The following is a 17,551-nucleotide window of genomic DNA, read 5'->3' as shown; positions in this document are numbered from 1 at the left end:
GAACCATTACATCATTTTTTGTAGGTTTAGTTTCCACGGGTCTTTTTTCTTATGAGTATGGTGGCAGTAGTCAGTTTATGTTAAAAATATGCATGTTTCACTTTTTGGGCACTTCGAACCCCATTTTTGACTTGTTTTTAGGTCGTGCGGTTTAAACTTGGGAACTGTTGGCTTATTTGATGCAGGACTAGTTCCCACAGGTCATTTCACTTACAATCATGGTGGCGATAGTTAGGTTGCAACAAAAAAATCTTTATTCCATTTTTTAAGCCCTTTAAACCCCAATTTTATCTTGTTTTGCAAGTTATACGATTCAAACATAAGAACATTGAACCATTTGACGTAGGTTTAGTTCCCACGTGTCATTTTACTTACGAATATAGTGGTGGTAGTTGGTTTATGACAAGAATAATCATAGTAGATGTTTTGGGCACCATAAACCCCATTTTTCACTTGGTTTATAGGCCATATGGTTCAAACTTAAGAACCATTTGCTTGTGTTGGCCTAACCAAGGCTTACGACTCTTAATTTCGATGCTAACAAAGTAAGGTTATCTAATGTTCTTCGAAGTTGTGATATTTCAGATATTGAAACAAAATCATACTTCATGAACACAAGTGATCAATTCTGAAAGCTCAAGAGATCAACATGGAAAGACTCGAAGATCACATGAACATTGAAAGCCCATATCAACTTAAGTGATCAATATTGAAAATTTAGGAACTCAAAGCAAGAATTTGATGAAGTTTTTCGAAAAGAGTTCAAGAAATGAAGAGAGTCTAATAGGATATGTTTGTAAGTTGAAAACTAAGGTGTAGTCCCAAAAGGGAGGGGAGTGAATTGGTTGATTTAAAAAATCCTTAGAGTCTTTTTAAAATTGCTTTACCTTTTATAATCCTTTGAAGATTTCTTTTGTTCTTATTGATTATGCGATCCACACAAGCACCAAATTTTTCTATTTAATCCACAATCACAGCAAACACAACCAATAAATTTACCATTCAAGCAAAACAACCACAACACAAGTAGTCAATTTTTTATTTACAATATTCAGCAGCACTGTTTTATGAAAATGCAAGTCCTGTAGTTGGCTCTCGAACTGAAAATTAAAACATCATCCAAACTCTTTTTCAAGATCAGAATTTAAATAGACCTTCAACTAATAGGTTTTAGGTTGTTAACCAATCAACGTACTCTCTTACGGTTTCTGCAAAATATCAATTAACCAACGTACTCCCTATCGGTTTCCGCAAGCCCAAGAACAAATTAGGCGTAGGTTTATTTAATTTCCAATGTGCATTATTTTTATAATTGAAAGAATTATAACATCCACGCAATTAATATCTTTGCTGAAATTTAAAAGGGAGTAAGGGAAAGAGAGTGACACCACAACTTTTACGAGGTTCGACTTACTCCAACCTACGTCCTTGCCTTAGGTCAACCACCTAAGGATTTCACTATACCTTGTTCTTTTTGGGTGAAACAAAAGCCTTACAATAATCGCCCTCTTTTTTCAGGAAGAGAAACCTCTCCAAGCAACAACCTATGCTTGGTCCAACGATTCAACAATGCCTTGAATCGTCAAAGATCAAGTAGAAACAATTTGATATCTGCGTAGAAAAACACTCTCAAAACACAGAGCAAATTGTACAAGTTAAATTCCAAATCGTACATCAAAACCAAAACTAAATAGAAAATGTGAATCTTAAAGTTTAGAAGTCACCAATGGTTCTTAAAAGATTCTAGATGCAACTCAAAACCAAACCCTTGTTTTTCAATCAAGTAATTTCATAGAGTTTTTCTGCAGAAAAAAGATGTGAGCAAGAATGATCTTTTAGGAGAGTTTTAGGGTAGAAATCATGTTTTACTTTGGTGTCTTTTTCATTTAGCAAGGGAGGTTTTATAGACTTTTTTAAAGAAAATTTTCCTTATTTAACATAAAACATTTAGGTAACTTTTCAAAAGATATTAAATTAAGGAATTAATTTTGAAAATCTTCCCGTTAATTTGAAATTTGAAAATTCTCCGCGCAGTAAGTCGGCTGACTCACTCGATTGGGTCAATTTTTCAATAGTCAGTCGGCTGGACAGGTGGCTGACACCATTCTGACTTTCAAAAATTAATTCAAATAAATTGTCAGTCGACTGGATGAATCGCATTGAAAATAGTGAGTCGGCTGGGCATTTTCCATTCATTGAGTCAGTCGGCTGGACAGTTAACTTTGCTGAAGTTTTTCTGTCAGTCAACTGAGTGAACATGTTTAAAACTAGTTAGTGGGCTAGGTACTGTCAGTCAGCTAGGTATGTTTAGTTCAATAAGTCAGTCGGCTGGGCAGACCTCTTTTTCAAATATTTTCCATTTTCTTGATTTCTTTAAAAGTCTAGTTTACTTGAAGAACTTAATTGACACTTTTCAAAAAACATTTTCAGGAGTCTTTCAAGTGCTGGTCTCTAAGTCTTTGTATCTTAAGGAGCTTCACAAATTTAAATAGTAATGACTTTGAAGTACTTACAAATATTGTTGACCTTATTGGTCACACCCAGTTTTGATTATGACAAATACTCTTGGTACTGATGTTTGTACTGAGAATTGCATGTAGGTTCACCTTATGTGCACTTAGGACTAAAAGTCATATCATGATGGCGTGAAGTGTTCGTGCCGAAGAATGAAGATATATGTATTGTATTTTGTATTCATTTGATTATTTTTTTCATTATGGGATGTAATTTATTATGGACTGTGCACGTGTATAGCTTGTAAAAATTTGCATTATGCATGGTAGGTACATATGCTTAAAATGACCATAGTTGGTCTTTCGGGGCTTACACAGATCCTAGGTCACTAAACAAATGCACAAAGGTCCCCATTATCATCTTCATATTAGGGGAATCACAACTGGCTAAAACATGGACTTAAATTGAATAGGCTAAATGGGTTCGAGCAACCGAACCTATGCCGTGTAAAGCGGCTTGGGCGACCGAACAAAGTCAACATATTGACTTAGCTTCGGGCGACCGAACCTCTTTTGAACGTATCTTCCTCGGGCATCCGAATGCTTTTCATAGCACTTTTCAACTTCTCGGGCGACCGTCTGTTTACGTTCAAATAGAGGCTCGGGCGATCGAACTACCTAGTTCGGTTAACCAAACTACCTGGTTCGGTTAATCGAATTATGCTTTAGGCACCCGAACCTCGGACATTTGGCTATTGACTTTGTTTGAGCGAACCGAATCTCAACTCAGGCACCCGAACTTCTTAAAATTGATTTCTTGACTGTCTATTTAGGCACCCAAACCTTAGGCCGAGCACCCGAATCTCGCGGGTTAAAATAATTTTTACTGATTTTTAAATGGGATAAATTGGGTTAATTTTATTAATGGTCTTTTAGAAAATTCTAATAATACCCTTTGTGTCCCCAACGGTTAAAAAATCTTCCTTGCCTATATATACCCATTCATTTGTCTTAATTAGACATGAGATTAGCATTTTGATTAAGGCAAAATTCTCTCAACTCTCAAAACCCTAAAAACTCTATATTAGCCAAATATTCTTTCAAGCACTCACATATTTCTCATTCGTGATTTCTCTAAGCATTGTGAGTATTTCAAGGCTATTGGGCTTAACCTACTTTGCTAGAACTCTCAACTTGGATTATTTGCTTAATTGATTTTCTTTGAGAGTTTAGCTTTAAAGTTCTTCCATGGATTTCATTTGATAAATCTTGTGTGGGAAGACTTTGAGGTTTTGGTTCTTGCATTATTGTTGCAAGTTACCTAAACCCAGTTTTTGTGTGCAAAAATCCTTTACAAAAGCTAGTACTTCAAACAACTCTAGTGTGCTTTGAATATTAGAATATATTATTGAGTTTGTTTGTTTGAACTTGTTAAGCATAGTTTTGAAACCCTGATCTGATTTGTGTTATTCACATAGTGCGTTTCAAATATTGCTTAGATATACACTCTAGATTCGGATTGAAAATATATATATGGTTGAATGTTTAGCACACATTAGAGCACTGAGCATATTTAAGTATTAAAGGGTTAATTTTGATTCAAGTTATTGATCACATTAGGAATTAATTTTATTTGCATTTGTGTTTGATTAAGTCTATTTTAAAGTTGCATGTCTGAATTGCGTAGTAAGGTTTTGAACTTTGAGCTTGCCTGATTAGAAGTAGGATTTCTATTTATTTTAGTGTTTGTTAGGTTTAGGATTTTAAATTGCGTGTCGTTTGATTTTTAAAAAGTGAAATTGAAACAACCTTGAAAATCCCAAATCTGAACTGAGTTCAGTAACTTTTATTTTTCGATTAGGAGAATGTGAAATTTGAGATTAAAATGCATTCCCCAAGGAGATGATCTAGCCTTTGACTGAATATTACACGACGTAACTCCTATACTTGAGATAACTTTCAAGTTGCTCATTTTTCGAGTGAGTCAAACAAGAATATTTGTACACTCTTAAAATGTTTGAAAAAAAAACTAAGAAAATTTCTGATTTGAAATGTAAAGTTAATGAACTCCCAAAGTTTATTGAAAAACAGAATGAGTTCCATGTATCTGATATAAAAGAAAAGGATTTAGAAATTGAGGAATTGGAGAAAATTTGAAAGACGGTCCTAAAATTATTCATAAATTCACAGAGGGTCAGAGTAACTTTGAAAGACTCCTTGGGGCACAAAGAAATTCCCCACATAAAGAAGGACTTGGTTTTAATGGAAAAGAAAACTTAAAACAAAAACATCATTACATGGGTTACTTTATAAGAGAATCAAAAGCTTATATTCCATCTAAAGACTCTTATAAATATACTACATGCTTTAAATGTAAAAGAATGGGTCATATAAAATTTGATTTTCCTTTTAAGAACAAAGATGTTAAAATAAAAAAGGTATGGAGAGTTAAAGGAGATTCAAGCACTAACCCCCACGGACCCAAGAAAAAATGGGTACCAAAAATAGTTACTTAAATGTCTATTGTAGGTATCCTTAAGATCATCATCCTTAAAAGATAGATGGTATATGGACAACAGATGTTTACTTCATATGACTACAAATAAAGGGAAATGCGCATCCATCACACAAAAGGATGGAGGATTTGTCACTTTTGGGGACAATGCAAATGGGAAGATCATAAGAGTAGGTAAGGTTGGTAACAATCCACCATGTTAATTCAGGTGTAATCCCAAGAGGGGGGGGGGTGAATTGGGCATTTTAAAAATGTTTAAGTTTATTTTACCACTTAATCCCTATTTCAATATTTAATAAATTAATTACAGGGGCTTGAAATTAATTCAAATTATTATCTCAATAAATTCTATTTTACCCAATTAATTATCAAGTGCGTATATTATAAATCAACATACAAACATGCAAAAGTTGATAATGAAATGCAAGAAGAAATTAAAAAGATAAGGGAAGAGAGAAGGCAAACACTATTTTACGAGGTCCAGCTAACTTGGCATACGTTCTCGCCTTGAGCAACCTACGCAAGGATTCCACTAAATCCCTGCCCCTTTAACCGAAACAAAGCTTCCCTTACAATCAATTGGTTACAAGAGGTATAGCTTCCTCCTCACCTGGTTCACAAACTGAACCGAGATTACAATATAAAATTTCAAATCTACAAAAACTCAATATTGCTTCTAACAAATCTAATGAGTACAATGGAAAAACTAACACATATTCATATGATAAAACTTGAAACTTAGTATATACGTAACAATGTAATCGTTATATGAATGATATGCTTCACAAAATTTCTCTTTGATCAAATATCCCAAAATAATTATATAAGTAGATGCTTTGAAGAACTTAGGGTTTTAGTTCAACTTACTAGACGCAAGAATACCAAATGTGATCTTATTGGAAAATTTGTCTTGAATATTATGAAGATCTAAGTTCTTGCTATAAAATAATTCGTAAGATCAAACCTTTGAATAAATGTATGACTTTGAATATTTCAAAGATTTATTAAACAATATTTTTCGAATACTTTTTGCACCAATAAGATAGATCTCTTTGAATAAAAATATAAATTTGAATATCAGAATGAATCAAACTTTACAATACTATTCCCAGAAATTTTTCAAATAAATAACTATGGGAAAATAAGTTTCTTGCTCCCAAAAAGATTTTTCACTAAACAAATAATGAAGAAGATGATCAATTAATGAAAATTGATAGCTCAATAAAATAATTTCCAAACCTCAAGATCAGACCTACATTTAACAGAGGTTGCGCATTTATTTGCTCAAATCTTGAATATGCGAATGCCCAAGTAAATGTGTGTTCCTTGTAGTGCATGCAATGATTCGTAGCAATAGTATTCATAAATCTCAAGAGATGTACAAGAATGTTCAAGGCTCCTCAATCATATGTAAAAAGTGAGGCACTAGGGTTTAGAGGTTGATTTTATAACTGTTCTCGACCCTAGATTAAGTCTTGACGATTGGATCAACTTGATCAATTAAATGACTCGCATGTTCTCTCGCTAAAAACCATATTTTTAAAGTTTCTGCAAGTTCAAACGACTGAGCTCTAGGGTTCAGACGACTGAAGTTCCTTAAAGCTCTAAAAGTCATAGTCTAGATATAAGGTCAGACGACTAAACTATGGGTTCAGTCTTCTGAAGTCTCAGCTCAAACGACTGAACTGAAGGCTCAAATGTCTGAAGTTGTTTTGCTTGTTCTGTATTTCAAAATTAATTTTTCAGATGATTAAACTAATTCTTCAGTCTTCTAAGGAAATTCTTCAGACGCCTGAAGAAAAACTTCAGTCGTCTAAAGTTGAATCTTCTGACTTCTGAGGGTAATCGACAGTCGTCTGGGTAGAGCCACTTCAAAATTTTCAGTTTAGTGTTTTAAATCATTTGAGCTCTCTTGCTTTAAGCTCCTATAAAAAATTTTCCAGGGTTTAAAATATGCACATACATCAGTTCTAAATACCCATTGCCATGATGATTTTGAACTTGATGCTTGCATAAGATGTTTGCATCTTCATTCTTCTACTCTTCTTAGTTTCATAGCTTGTGTCAGGTTATATATATATATATATATATATATATATATATATATATATATATATGTTTTAATCCTTGCGGTTTCCATGATTTCATCACCTTCTGTGCATGCTAAGTAATGTTCTTGCTCACATTCTCAATGCACATATCAAATACTAAGTGATTTGTCATTATCAAAGCGGGATTGGACTCATATAGTCAACAATCTCACCCTTTTTGATGATGACAAATACACGATAAAAAGTATAAAATGGGTTACGCCTAACAAGGCTCCCCCTCAAATAATGCACAATCAAATATTCAGTAATATGAAATATGCTCATACACAATTGAAAATAGGCAATAGTTTTGCACGTATAACTCATGTACTTATGTACTTTTGCCAACTATTTTTGTTATAACCTTATATTCTTCTCCCCCTTTTGACATCAATAAAAATGTATATAACAAAAATGTTCTGATATAATTATATCTCATCTTTAAAAAAAAAAAAAATGCAATCTTTAGATTTCAAAGATTATACTGTGAAATATGTCTCCCTGTATTAATTCAATTTACTTCTCCCCTTTGCTAATGCAAAAAATTGTGTTGTTGAATTAAATTGCAATGTGAACATGCAGAATGTGTCAAATTTCATAGACATGGATAAGCAAAAATAGTCACTAAAGTTCAATGGTTATGTGAGGATTAACATGTGTCAGTTAACATGCACTCATCATGATATGAGTTTAATACAAAATGTGAACAAATGTGATACCAAATGGGAACAAATGAGCCAAAATTGAAATTTTTAACCAATTTGTGAATATTAAGTGATGTTGCTCTCCCTGAGTTATGTCATCAAATATAATTCTAGGCAACTACTCGACTATGAATCAGGCCTAATTCACGTTTGATTTGGATAAACCTATCCTCTGCAAATGATTTCGTGAATATGTTTGCCCATTGTTCATCTGTGCGTACAAACTCAAGTGTCACACCTTTTTTTTGCACATGATCACGAAGAAAATGATGTCCAATTTCTATATGTTTAGTTCGTGAATATAATATAGTATTCTTTAAGATGTTTATTGCACTCGTATTGTCACATCTTATAGGAATTGTTTCATAGCTTAATCCAAAATCCGTCAATTGTTGCTTCGTGTATAGCGTTTTAGCACAACAACTTCCTACCGCTATGTATTCTGCCTTAGCTGTGGAAAGAGCAACTAAATTCTGCTTCTTGAAAAATCAAGAGACTAGAGAATATCCTAAGAAATGACATGTGCCACTCGTGCTCTTCCTATCCACTTTGCTACTAGCAAAATCAATACCTAAATAGATGATAATCTCAAAGGATGTATACTAAGGATACCATAACCTCAGTTCAATAGTTCCTATCAAGTATCTAAGTATTTGTTTGACAGCTAACAAATGTGACTCTTTTGGTGCAGCCTGAAATCGTGCGCACAAACATACATTGAACATTATGTCGAGTCTGCTGGCAGTCAGATATAGTAAGCTACTGATCATTCCATGATAAAGCTTAACATCTACTAGTATACCTTGTTCATCTTTGTCTAATTTTAAGGAAGAGCTCATAGGTGTCCCTAGTATTTTTCTATCTTCCATATTAAACTTTTTGAGCAGATCTCTATTGTACTTCGATTGATTTATAAAATTCCACGTTTCACTTGTTTGATCTAAAGTCCTAGGAAGAAATTTAGTTCACCCATCATGCTCATCTCAAACTCATTTTGCATAGTGCTTGCAAACTCAATGCACAAGTCTTTATTTGTTGCCCAAAATATGATATCATCTACGTATACTTGAACTAGGAGCATGTCATCTTTCTTAGACTTTATGAAAAGTGTTTTGTCTATCCTTCCTCTGATATCTCCTTTTTCGAGTAGAAAACCGCTTAGCTTTTCATACCAAACTCTAGGAGCTTGCTTAAAATCGTACAACTCTTTAGTTAGTTTATAAACATGATCTTGATTCTTATGGTTTTCAAAACCTGGGGGTTGTTCTACATAAACTTCTTCACTTATATAGCCATTTAAAAATGCGCTTTTGACATCTATTTGATACAACTTGAAATCCTTAAAAGTAGCATAGGCTAAAAGCATTCAAATGGTTTCCATTCTAGCTACAGGTGCAAAGGTTTCTTCAAAATCTATTCTTTATTCCTAATTATATCCCTGAGCTACTAGTCTTGCCTTATTTCTAACAACTATCCTATGTTCATCTTTCTTGTTCTTATATATCCATTTTGTTCCAATAATTTTCTTATCCTTGGGTCTAGGAACTAATGTCCATACTTTATTTCTCTCAAACTGGTTTTACTTTTCTTGCATGGACATCACCCAAGATTAATCCTCAATTGTTTCACTCACATTCCTAGGTTCTTCTTGAGACAGAAAGGCAAAATGAATAATCATATTCCTAAGTGAGGATCGTGTGGTTACTCCACATAATGGCTCACCTATTATTTGATCAATGGGATGACTCTTTATGTACTTCCATTCTCTAGGTAGTTCGTTAACCTCATTTTCAATTTGAATAGTTTCAGCAAATGGTTCCTTAATTTCATTTCTCTTTTCTAATCATTTTCAATAGACAATTTTTTAAATTCCTTATTTATCTCAATTTCATCTTCATTTGTCCGTTTAGAGAAGGGATTTGACTCATCGAATACTACATAAATGAATTTTATAACGGTTAATGTTTGTTTATTATATACTTTGTAGGCTTTACTATCTAAGGCATACCCTAGAAAGATACCTTCATCTGATTTCACATCAAACTTTCCTAAATGTTCATTGTCTCTAAGTACAAAACATTAATAGCCTAAGACATGAAAATATGATATGTTTGGTCTATTGCCATTCTATAATTCCTAAGGAGTCTTATTTAGATATGGTCTAATCAAAACTATATTTAGAACATAGTAGACGGTATTTACTGCCTTAGCCCAAAAGTACTTAGGCAGTTTATTTTCGTTAAGCATAGTTTTAGCCATTTGTTTTATATACCTATTCTTTCTTTCAACTACACCATTCTGGTGTGGTGTTCTAGGAGCCAAAAAATTATGAGGTATTTCTAATGAATTGCAGTAATCTTCCATGCCTTGATTTTTAAATTCTCTACCCTTATCACTTTGGATTTTAGTGACAACATAACCCTTTTCATTTTGAATTTTCTTATACAGATTTTTGAATTGTTCACATGCTTCATCTTTGTGACTTAAAAATAGTACCCATATATATCTTGAATAATCATCAACTATGACAAATGCATATGGTTTTCCTCCTAAACTCTGAGTTGGGTTTGGACCAAATAAATCTAAGTGTAGCATTTGAAGTGGCCTAGTAGAGATTACTTTCTTCTTCTTAAAGCTAGTTCTTGCTTGTTTTCCTAGTTGGCATGCATCATAGAGTTTATCTTTCAAAAATTTAGTCTTAGGCAATCCCTTAACTAACTCTCCCTTAATGAGTTTAGATATAAAGTCCATGTTTTCGTGTCCTAGTCTCCTATGTCAAATCCAACTAATCTCATTTATAGTAGGAAAACAAGTAACATATTGAGAAACAAGATTGTCAAGGCAAGTGGTGTAGGCATTTTCATGATGATCAACAGTAAACAATATTTTGTTTTTAGATTTGTTCTCTACAGTGCATTTGTCATGTTCAAATGAGACTTCATAACCTTTATCACATAGTTGACTTATACTCAATAAGTTATGTTTCAATCCATCAACTAATAACACGTTATCAATGACAAGTGAAGGTTCCTTACCAACTCCAATGATTTTACCTTTATAGTTATCCCCAAATGTAACGAATCCTTCATCTTTGGATATGATAGATGCGAATTTAGCTTTATCTCCTGTCATATGTCGTGAGCATCAGCTATCCATATATCACTTGTCCTTCGAGGAGGACAATCTCAAGCACATCTGCAAGACATAATCAAATAACTACTTTTGGTGCTCAGATTTTCTTGGGTCCATGGAGGTTAATACTAGATTCTCCTTTAACTTCCCAGACTTTCCTAATTTTGACATCTTTATTTTTGAACAGGTAGTCAAATTTTATGTGACCCAACCTCTAACATTTAAAACATGTAATATTTCTATAATAGTCTTTAGTTGGAACATACGATTTTGACTCTCTTACAAAATATCTCATCTAGAGATGTCTCTGTTTTAGATTCTCCATCCCATTAAAACTAAGACCTTCCTTCTCTAGGGAATTTCTTTGAGTTCCTATGAGTTTTTCAAAATAATTTTGACCTTCTGTAAATTTATAAATAATCTTAGATTTATCTTTCAAATTCTTTTCTAACTCCTCAATTTTCAAATCTTTGTCTTTCACGAGAGATGCATGAGATTCATTTTGACTTTCAACTAACTTCGAAAATACTTTCAATTTTAATTTCAAACCAAAATTTTTCTTATTCAATTTCTCAAGAATTTTAGTGGTATGCATATATTCTTGATGCAATTCATCATAAGAAAGCACGCTATTTTCATTTTTTCGAATCACTTGAATAGTAAGATGAAGCAAAACGAAAATATTGTACCTCGTGGTCATCGTGAGGCATCAGACATCTCATCATCACTGGATTCAGATTCTGAACTACTGGTGCTATGAGTGTCCCAGCCCACCTTTAGAACCTTCTTCTTCTTCTTCTTCTTAGACACTTTCTTCAGTTGGGGACAATCTGCCTTGATATGTCCAAATTCTCTACAGTTATAACATGTAGGCATCCTTTTGCTTTCTTTTGCTTGACTCTCCCTTTTCTATTTTTGAGCCCTTGATTTTTTTGGTGTATTTCTTGTTCTTTCTCATGAATTCTCGAAATTTCTTAGTGATAACTGCAATGTTTTCATTTGATTCAGAATCACTTCCCTCACTAGAGTAGTGAGATCTTGCCTTAAGTGTTGTAACTTTCTTTGCTTTAATTTGCTCATTCTTCCTCTCATTTATTGCAAGCTCATAGGTGATGAGCGATCCACACCTTTCAACAACTTTCATGGGAACATGGTTTCCCTTAGAAACTATTTTCCATACTTTCAAATCAGCATTCAAAAGATATATACTCATCCAACATTTCCAATAGGTGTAATTTACACCGCAGAAAATTGGTGGTCTTGTGGACGAGTTTCTCTCGCCAAATGGAGTTACACTGATGTGTGTCATGTGATCTTTTTACAAAATGAACAGTTAAGTCTATATAAACCCGCTCTGATACCAAATGTTAATTCAGGTGTAGTCCCAAGAGGGGGGTGAATTGTGTATTTTAAAAATCTTTAAGTTTATTTTATCACTTAATCCCTATTTCAATATCTAAAAAATAAATTGCAGGGGCTTGAAATTAATTCAAATTATTATCTCAATAAATTCTATTTTACCCAATTAATTATCAAGTGCGTATATTATAAATCAACAAAAAAACATGCAAAAACTGATAATGAAATGCAAGCGGAAATTAAAAAGATAAGGGAAGAGAGAAGGCAAACACGATTTTACGAGGTTTAGCCAACCCGGCTGACGTCCTTGCCATGAGCAACCCAACCAAAGATTCCACTAAATCCCTGCTCCTTTAACTGGAACGTAGATTCCCTTACAATCCGCTGCTTAAAAGAAGCACAACTTCCTCCTCACCCATTTCACAACCCAAATCGTGATTACAATATAAAATTTTAAATCTGCAAAAACTCAAAATTGCTTCTAACAAAGCTATTGAGTACAATGGAAAACCTAACACATATTTATATGATAAAACTTAACGCTCAATATGTATGTAACAACGTAATCGTTATATGAATGATATGCTTCACAAAATTTCCCTTTGATCCAATCTCCCAAAATAAATATATAAATAGATGCTTTGGAGAACTTAGGGTTTTAGTTCAACTTACTTGACGCAAGAATACCAAATGTGATCTAATTGAAAATTTTGTCTTGGATATTATGAAGATCTAAGTTTTTGCAATTAAATAATTTGTAAGATCAAACCTTTGAATAAATGTATGACTTTGAGTATTTCAAAGATTTAACAAACAATATTTTTCAAATACTTTTTGCACCAAGAAGATAGATCTCTTTGAATAAAAATATAAATTTGAATATCACAATGAATCAAACTTTAGAATGCTATTCCCAAAATATTTTTCAAATAAAAAACTATGGGAAAATAAGTTTCTTGATCCCTAAAAGATTTTTCACTAAACGAATAATGAAGAAGATGATTGATTAATAAAAATTGAAAGCTCAAGAAAATAATTTCCAAACCTCAAGATCCAACCTACATTTAACAGAGGTTGCACATGTATTTGCTTAGATCTTGAATATGCGAATGCCCAAGTAAATGTGTGTTCTTTGCAATGCAAGCAATGATTCTTAGCAATGGTATTCAAAAATCTCAAGAGATGTACAAGAATGTTCAAGGCTCCTCAATCATATGCAAAAAGTGAGGCACTAGGGTTTAGAGGTTGATTTTATAAGTGTTCTCGACCCTAGGTTCAGTCTTGACCATTTGATCAACTTGATTAATTAAATGACAAGCGTGTTCTCTCACTAAAGACCAAATTTTTAAAGTTTCTGCGAGTTTAGACGAATGAGCTCTCGGGTTCAAATGACTGAAGTTCCTTAAAGCTTTGAAAGTTAGTCTCGATACAAGGTCAGACGAATGAACTATGGGTTCAGTATTCTAAAGTCTCAACTTAGACGACTGCACTGAAGGTTCAGACGTCTGAAGGTGTTCTTCTTGTTCTGTGTTTCAAGATTAATTCTTCAGATGACTGAACTAATTCTTCAGTCTTCTGAGGAAATTCTTCAGACATTTGAAGAAAAACTTCAGTCGTCCGAAGTTGAATCTTCAGACTTCTAAGGGTAATCCTCAGTCGTTTGGGCAGACCCACTTCATAATTTTCAGTTTAGTTTTTCAAAATCATTTGAGTTTTCTTTCTTAACCTCTTATAAAACATTTTCCAGGGTTTAAAAATAAATTCTCTAAATCCATATTTAACCCTAGAAGGTTTTCATGAGATGTATGTGTACATATTTTCAGCTTCTAGCTATATCATATAAAATGTGCACATACATCAATTCTAAATACCCATTCCTATAACGATCTTGAACTTGATGCTTACATCTTCATTCTTCTACTCTTCTTAGTTCCATAGCTTGTGCCAGGTTATGTGTATATATATATGTATGTATGCTTTAATCCTCGTGGCTTCCATGACTTCATCACCTTCCGTGCATGCTAAGTAATGTTCCTGCTCACATTCTCAATGCACAGATCAAATACTAAGTGATTTTTCATTATCAAAGCAGGATTGAACTCATAGAGTCAACACATAACTTATTATAGATGATGTTTCCCGGTTTAAAACATAACTTATTGAGTATAAGTCAACTGTATGATAAAGGTTATAAAGTATCTTTTGAACATGACAAGTGCACTGTTGAATATAAAACTGATAACAAAATTCTATTCAGTGCTAAGCATCATGAAAATGTATATACCACTAGCTTTGATAACTTAACTTCTCAATGTGTGACATGTTTCTCTCCTATGAATGAAATTAGTTGGATTTGGCATAGGATACTAGGAAACGCAAACATGGACTTAATATCAAAACTAGTAAATGGAGACTTAGTTAAGGGATCGCCTAAGATGAAATTCATGAAAGATAAAATCTGTGATGCATGTAAATTAGGAAAACAAGCAAGATCTAGTTTTAAGAAGAAGAAAGTAATCTCTACTACTAGGTCACTTCAAATGCTACACTTAGATTTATTTGGACCAAACCCAATTCAGAGTTTAGGAGGAAAATCAAACGCATTTGTTATCGTTGATGATTGTTCTAGATTGACATGGGTACTATTTTCAGGTCACATAGATGAAGTGTGTGAACAATTTATTAAACTGTGCAAGAAAATAAAAAATAAAAAGGGATATACTATCACTAAAATCTAAAGTGACAAGGGTAGTGAATTTAAAAATCAAGGTATGGAAGAGTATTGTCATTCATTAGGAATAACACATAACTTTTCAGCTCTTAGAACACCTCAACAAAATGGTGCAGTTGACAGAAAGAATAGGTCTATACAAGAAATGGCCAGAACTATGGTTAACGAACATAAACTACCTAATTACTTCTGGGGTGAGGCAATAAAAACCACCTGTTATTGGAACAAAATGGATATATAAGAATAAGAAAGATGAATATGAAATAGATGTTAGAAATAAGGCAAGACTAGTAGCTAAGAGATATAACCAGGAAGAAGGAATAGATTTTGAGGAAACCTTCACACCTATAGCTAGAATGGAAGGCATTCGAATGTTGTTAGCTTATGCTGCTTTTTAGGATTTCAAGTTGTATCCAATGGATGTCAAAAGCACATTTTTAAATGGTTACATAAGTGAAGACGTATATGTAGAACAACCCCCAGGTTTTGAAAACCATAAGCATTCAAATCACGTTTACAAAGTAACTAAAGCTTTGTATGGTTTAAAGTAAGCTCCTAGAGCTTAGTATGAACTAAGTGGTTTCCTACTGGAAAATAGATTAACTAGAGGAAAGATTGATACAACACTCTTCACAAAAGCCAAAAATGAAAATTTGCTCCTAGTACAAGTAAACGTAGATGATATCATATTTGGAGCAAGAAATGAAGAGTTGTGCAATGAGTTTGCAAAGTGTATGTAAAATGAATTTGAGATGAGCATGACGGGAGAACTCAACTTCTTCTTAGGACTTCAAATCAAACAAGAAAAACATGGAATCTTTGTAAATCTATCGAAATATATTAGAGACTTGCTCAAACGGTTTAATGTGGAAGATGGTAAAATTCTAGGACCACCTATGAGCTCTTCTTTAAAATTAGACAAAAACGAATAAGGTATACCAGTAGATGTTAATCTCTATCGTGGGATGATTGGCAGCTTACTATATTTGACTACCGGTAGGCCTAACATAATGTTTAGCGTATGTTTATGTGCAAGATTTCAGGTTGCACCTAAAGTGTCCCATTTATTAGCTATCAAAAGAATACTTAGATACCTGATTGGAGCCACTGCACTTAGATTATGGTATCCTAAGTATATCTCCTTTGAAATAATTAGCTATTCAGATGCTGATTTTACCGGTAGTAAAATGGATAGAACAAGTATGAGCAGCACATGTCATTTCTTACAACATTCTTTAGTATCTTTGTTTTCAAAAAAGCAAAATTCAGTTGCTCTTTCCACATCCGAGGCAGAATATATAGTGGCAGGAAGTTATTGTGCTCAAATGATGTATATGAAATAACCACTAATGGATTTTGGATTACACTATATGACACAGTTCCTATAAGATGCAACAATATGAGTGCAATAAACATCTTAAAGAATCCTATATTACTTTCACGAACTAAACACATAGAAATTAGACATCATTTTCTTCGTGACCATGTACAAAAAGGAGATGTGGCACTTGAGTTTGTATGCAAAGATAAACAATGGGCAGACATATTCACAAAACCACTTCCTGAGGATAGGTTTATCCAAATTAGATGTGAACTAGGTCTGATACATAGTCGAGAAATTGCTTAAAATTACATTAGACTACATAATTAATGGGGAGCAACTTACTTTAACATTAACATTTGGTTAAATTTATTTTTTTGGATACGTGACACATGTTGATGCTCAAATAAAAACTTTTGGACTTTAATGGACTGATTTGCTTATCCATGTCTATGAAAATTGAAATATTGTATACTTTTACATTGAAATTTAATTCAACAACGCATATATACATTAGAAAGGAGGACACGTAAATTGAGCAGCACAAGAAGATATATTTTGTAATTTTGAAACTTAAAGGTTGAACTGTATTTTATTTTTATTTTTATTTTCATTTTTTTGCAAAGATGAGATATATTTATGTTAGAACATTGTTTTATATACCTTTTGTTGATGTCAAAACGGGGGAGAAATTAGTAAGCAAAAATGATAAAATGATTTTTGGGAAAAGTTAGTAAGCAAAATTAAAGAAAAAATGATAAAATGATTTTTGGGCGAAGTTAGTAAGCAAATTTAAATCATGATTTTCCTTTTCTCAAAAAGAGGGAGAAGTAAGCAATTTTTTTCCTTTGAAATAAAGGGGGAGGAGTATAATATAGACATATATATGAGCAAAAATATTGCTTATTCTACAATGTTTATGAACTTCATTGTGTGTAAACTATATTGTTGTATTAAGGAATTCTAATTTAAGCATTATCTTAGGGGGGAGCCTTGTTAGGCATAACCCATTTTTGTTCGTGTGTTTATCATCATAAAAAAAGGGGAGATTGTTGACTTTATGAGTCCAATCCTGTTTTGATAATGGCAAATCACTTGGTATTTGACCTGTGCAATTGAATTTGTGAACAGAATCATGATTTAGAATGCACGAATGATAAGCTTGATATGGAAGTCACTAGGAATCTAAGGTACATATTACATGGCTCAATCCATGAAACTAGAAGAATAAAAGGATGAAGAAGCA

This window comes from Malania oleifera, chromosome 2, assembly GCF_029873635.1.
Source record: "Malania oleifera isolate guangnan ecotype guangnan chromosome 2, ASM2987363v1, whole genome shotgun sequence".
NCBI classification, from domain to species: Eukaryota; Viridiplantae; Streptophyta; class Magnoliopsida; order Santalales; family Ximeniaceae; genus Malania; species Malania oleifera.
Note: the sequence above shows the minus strand (reverse complement) of the source record.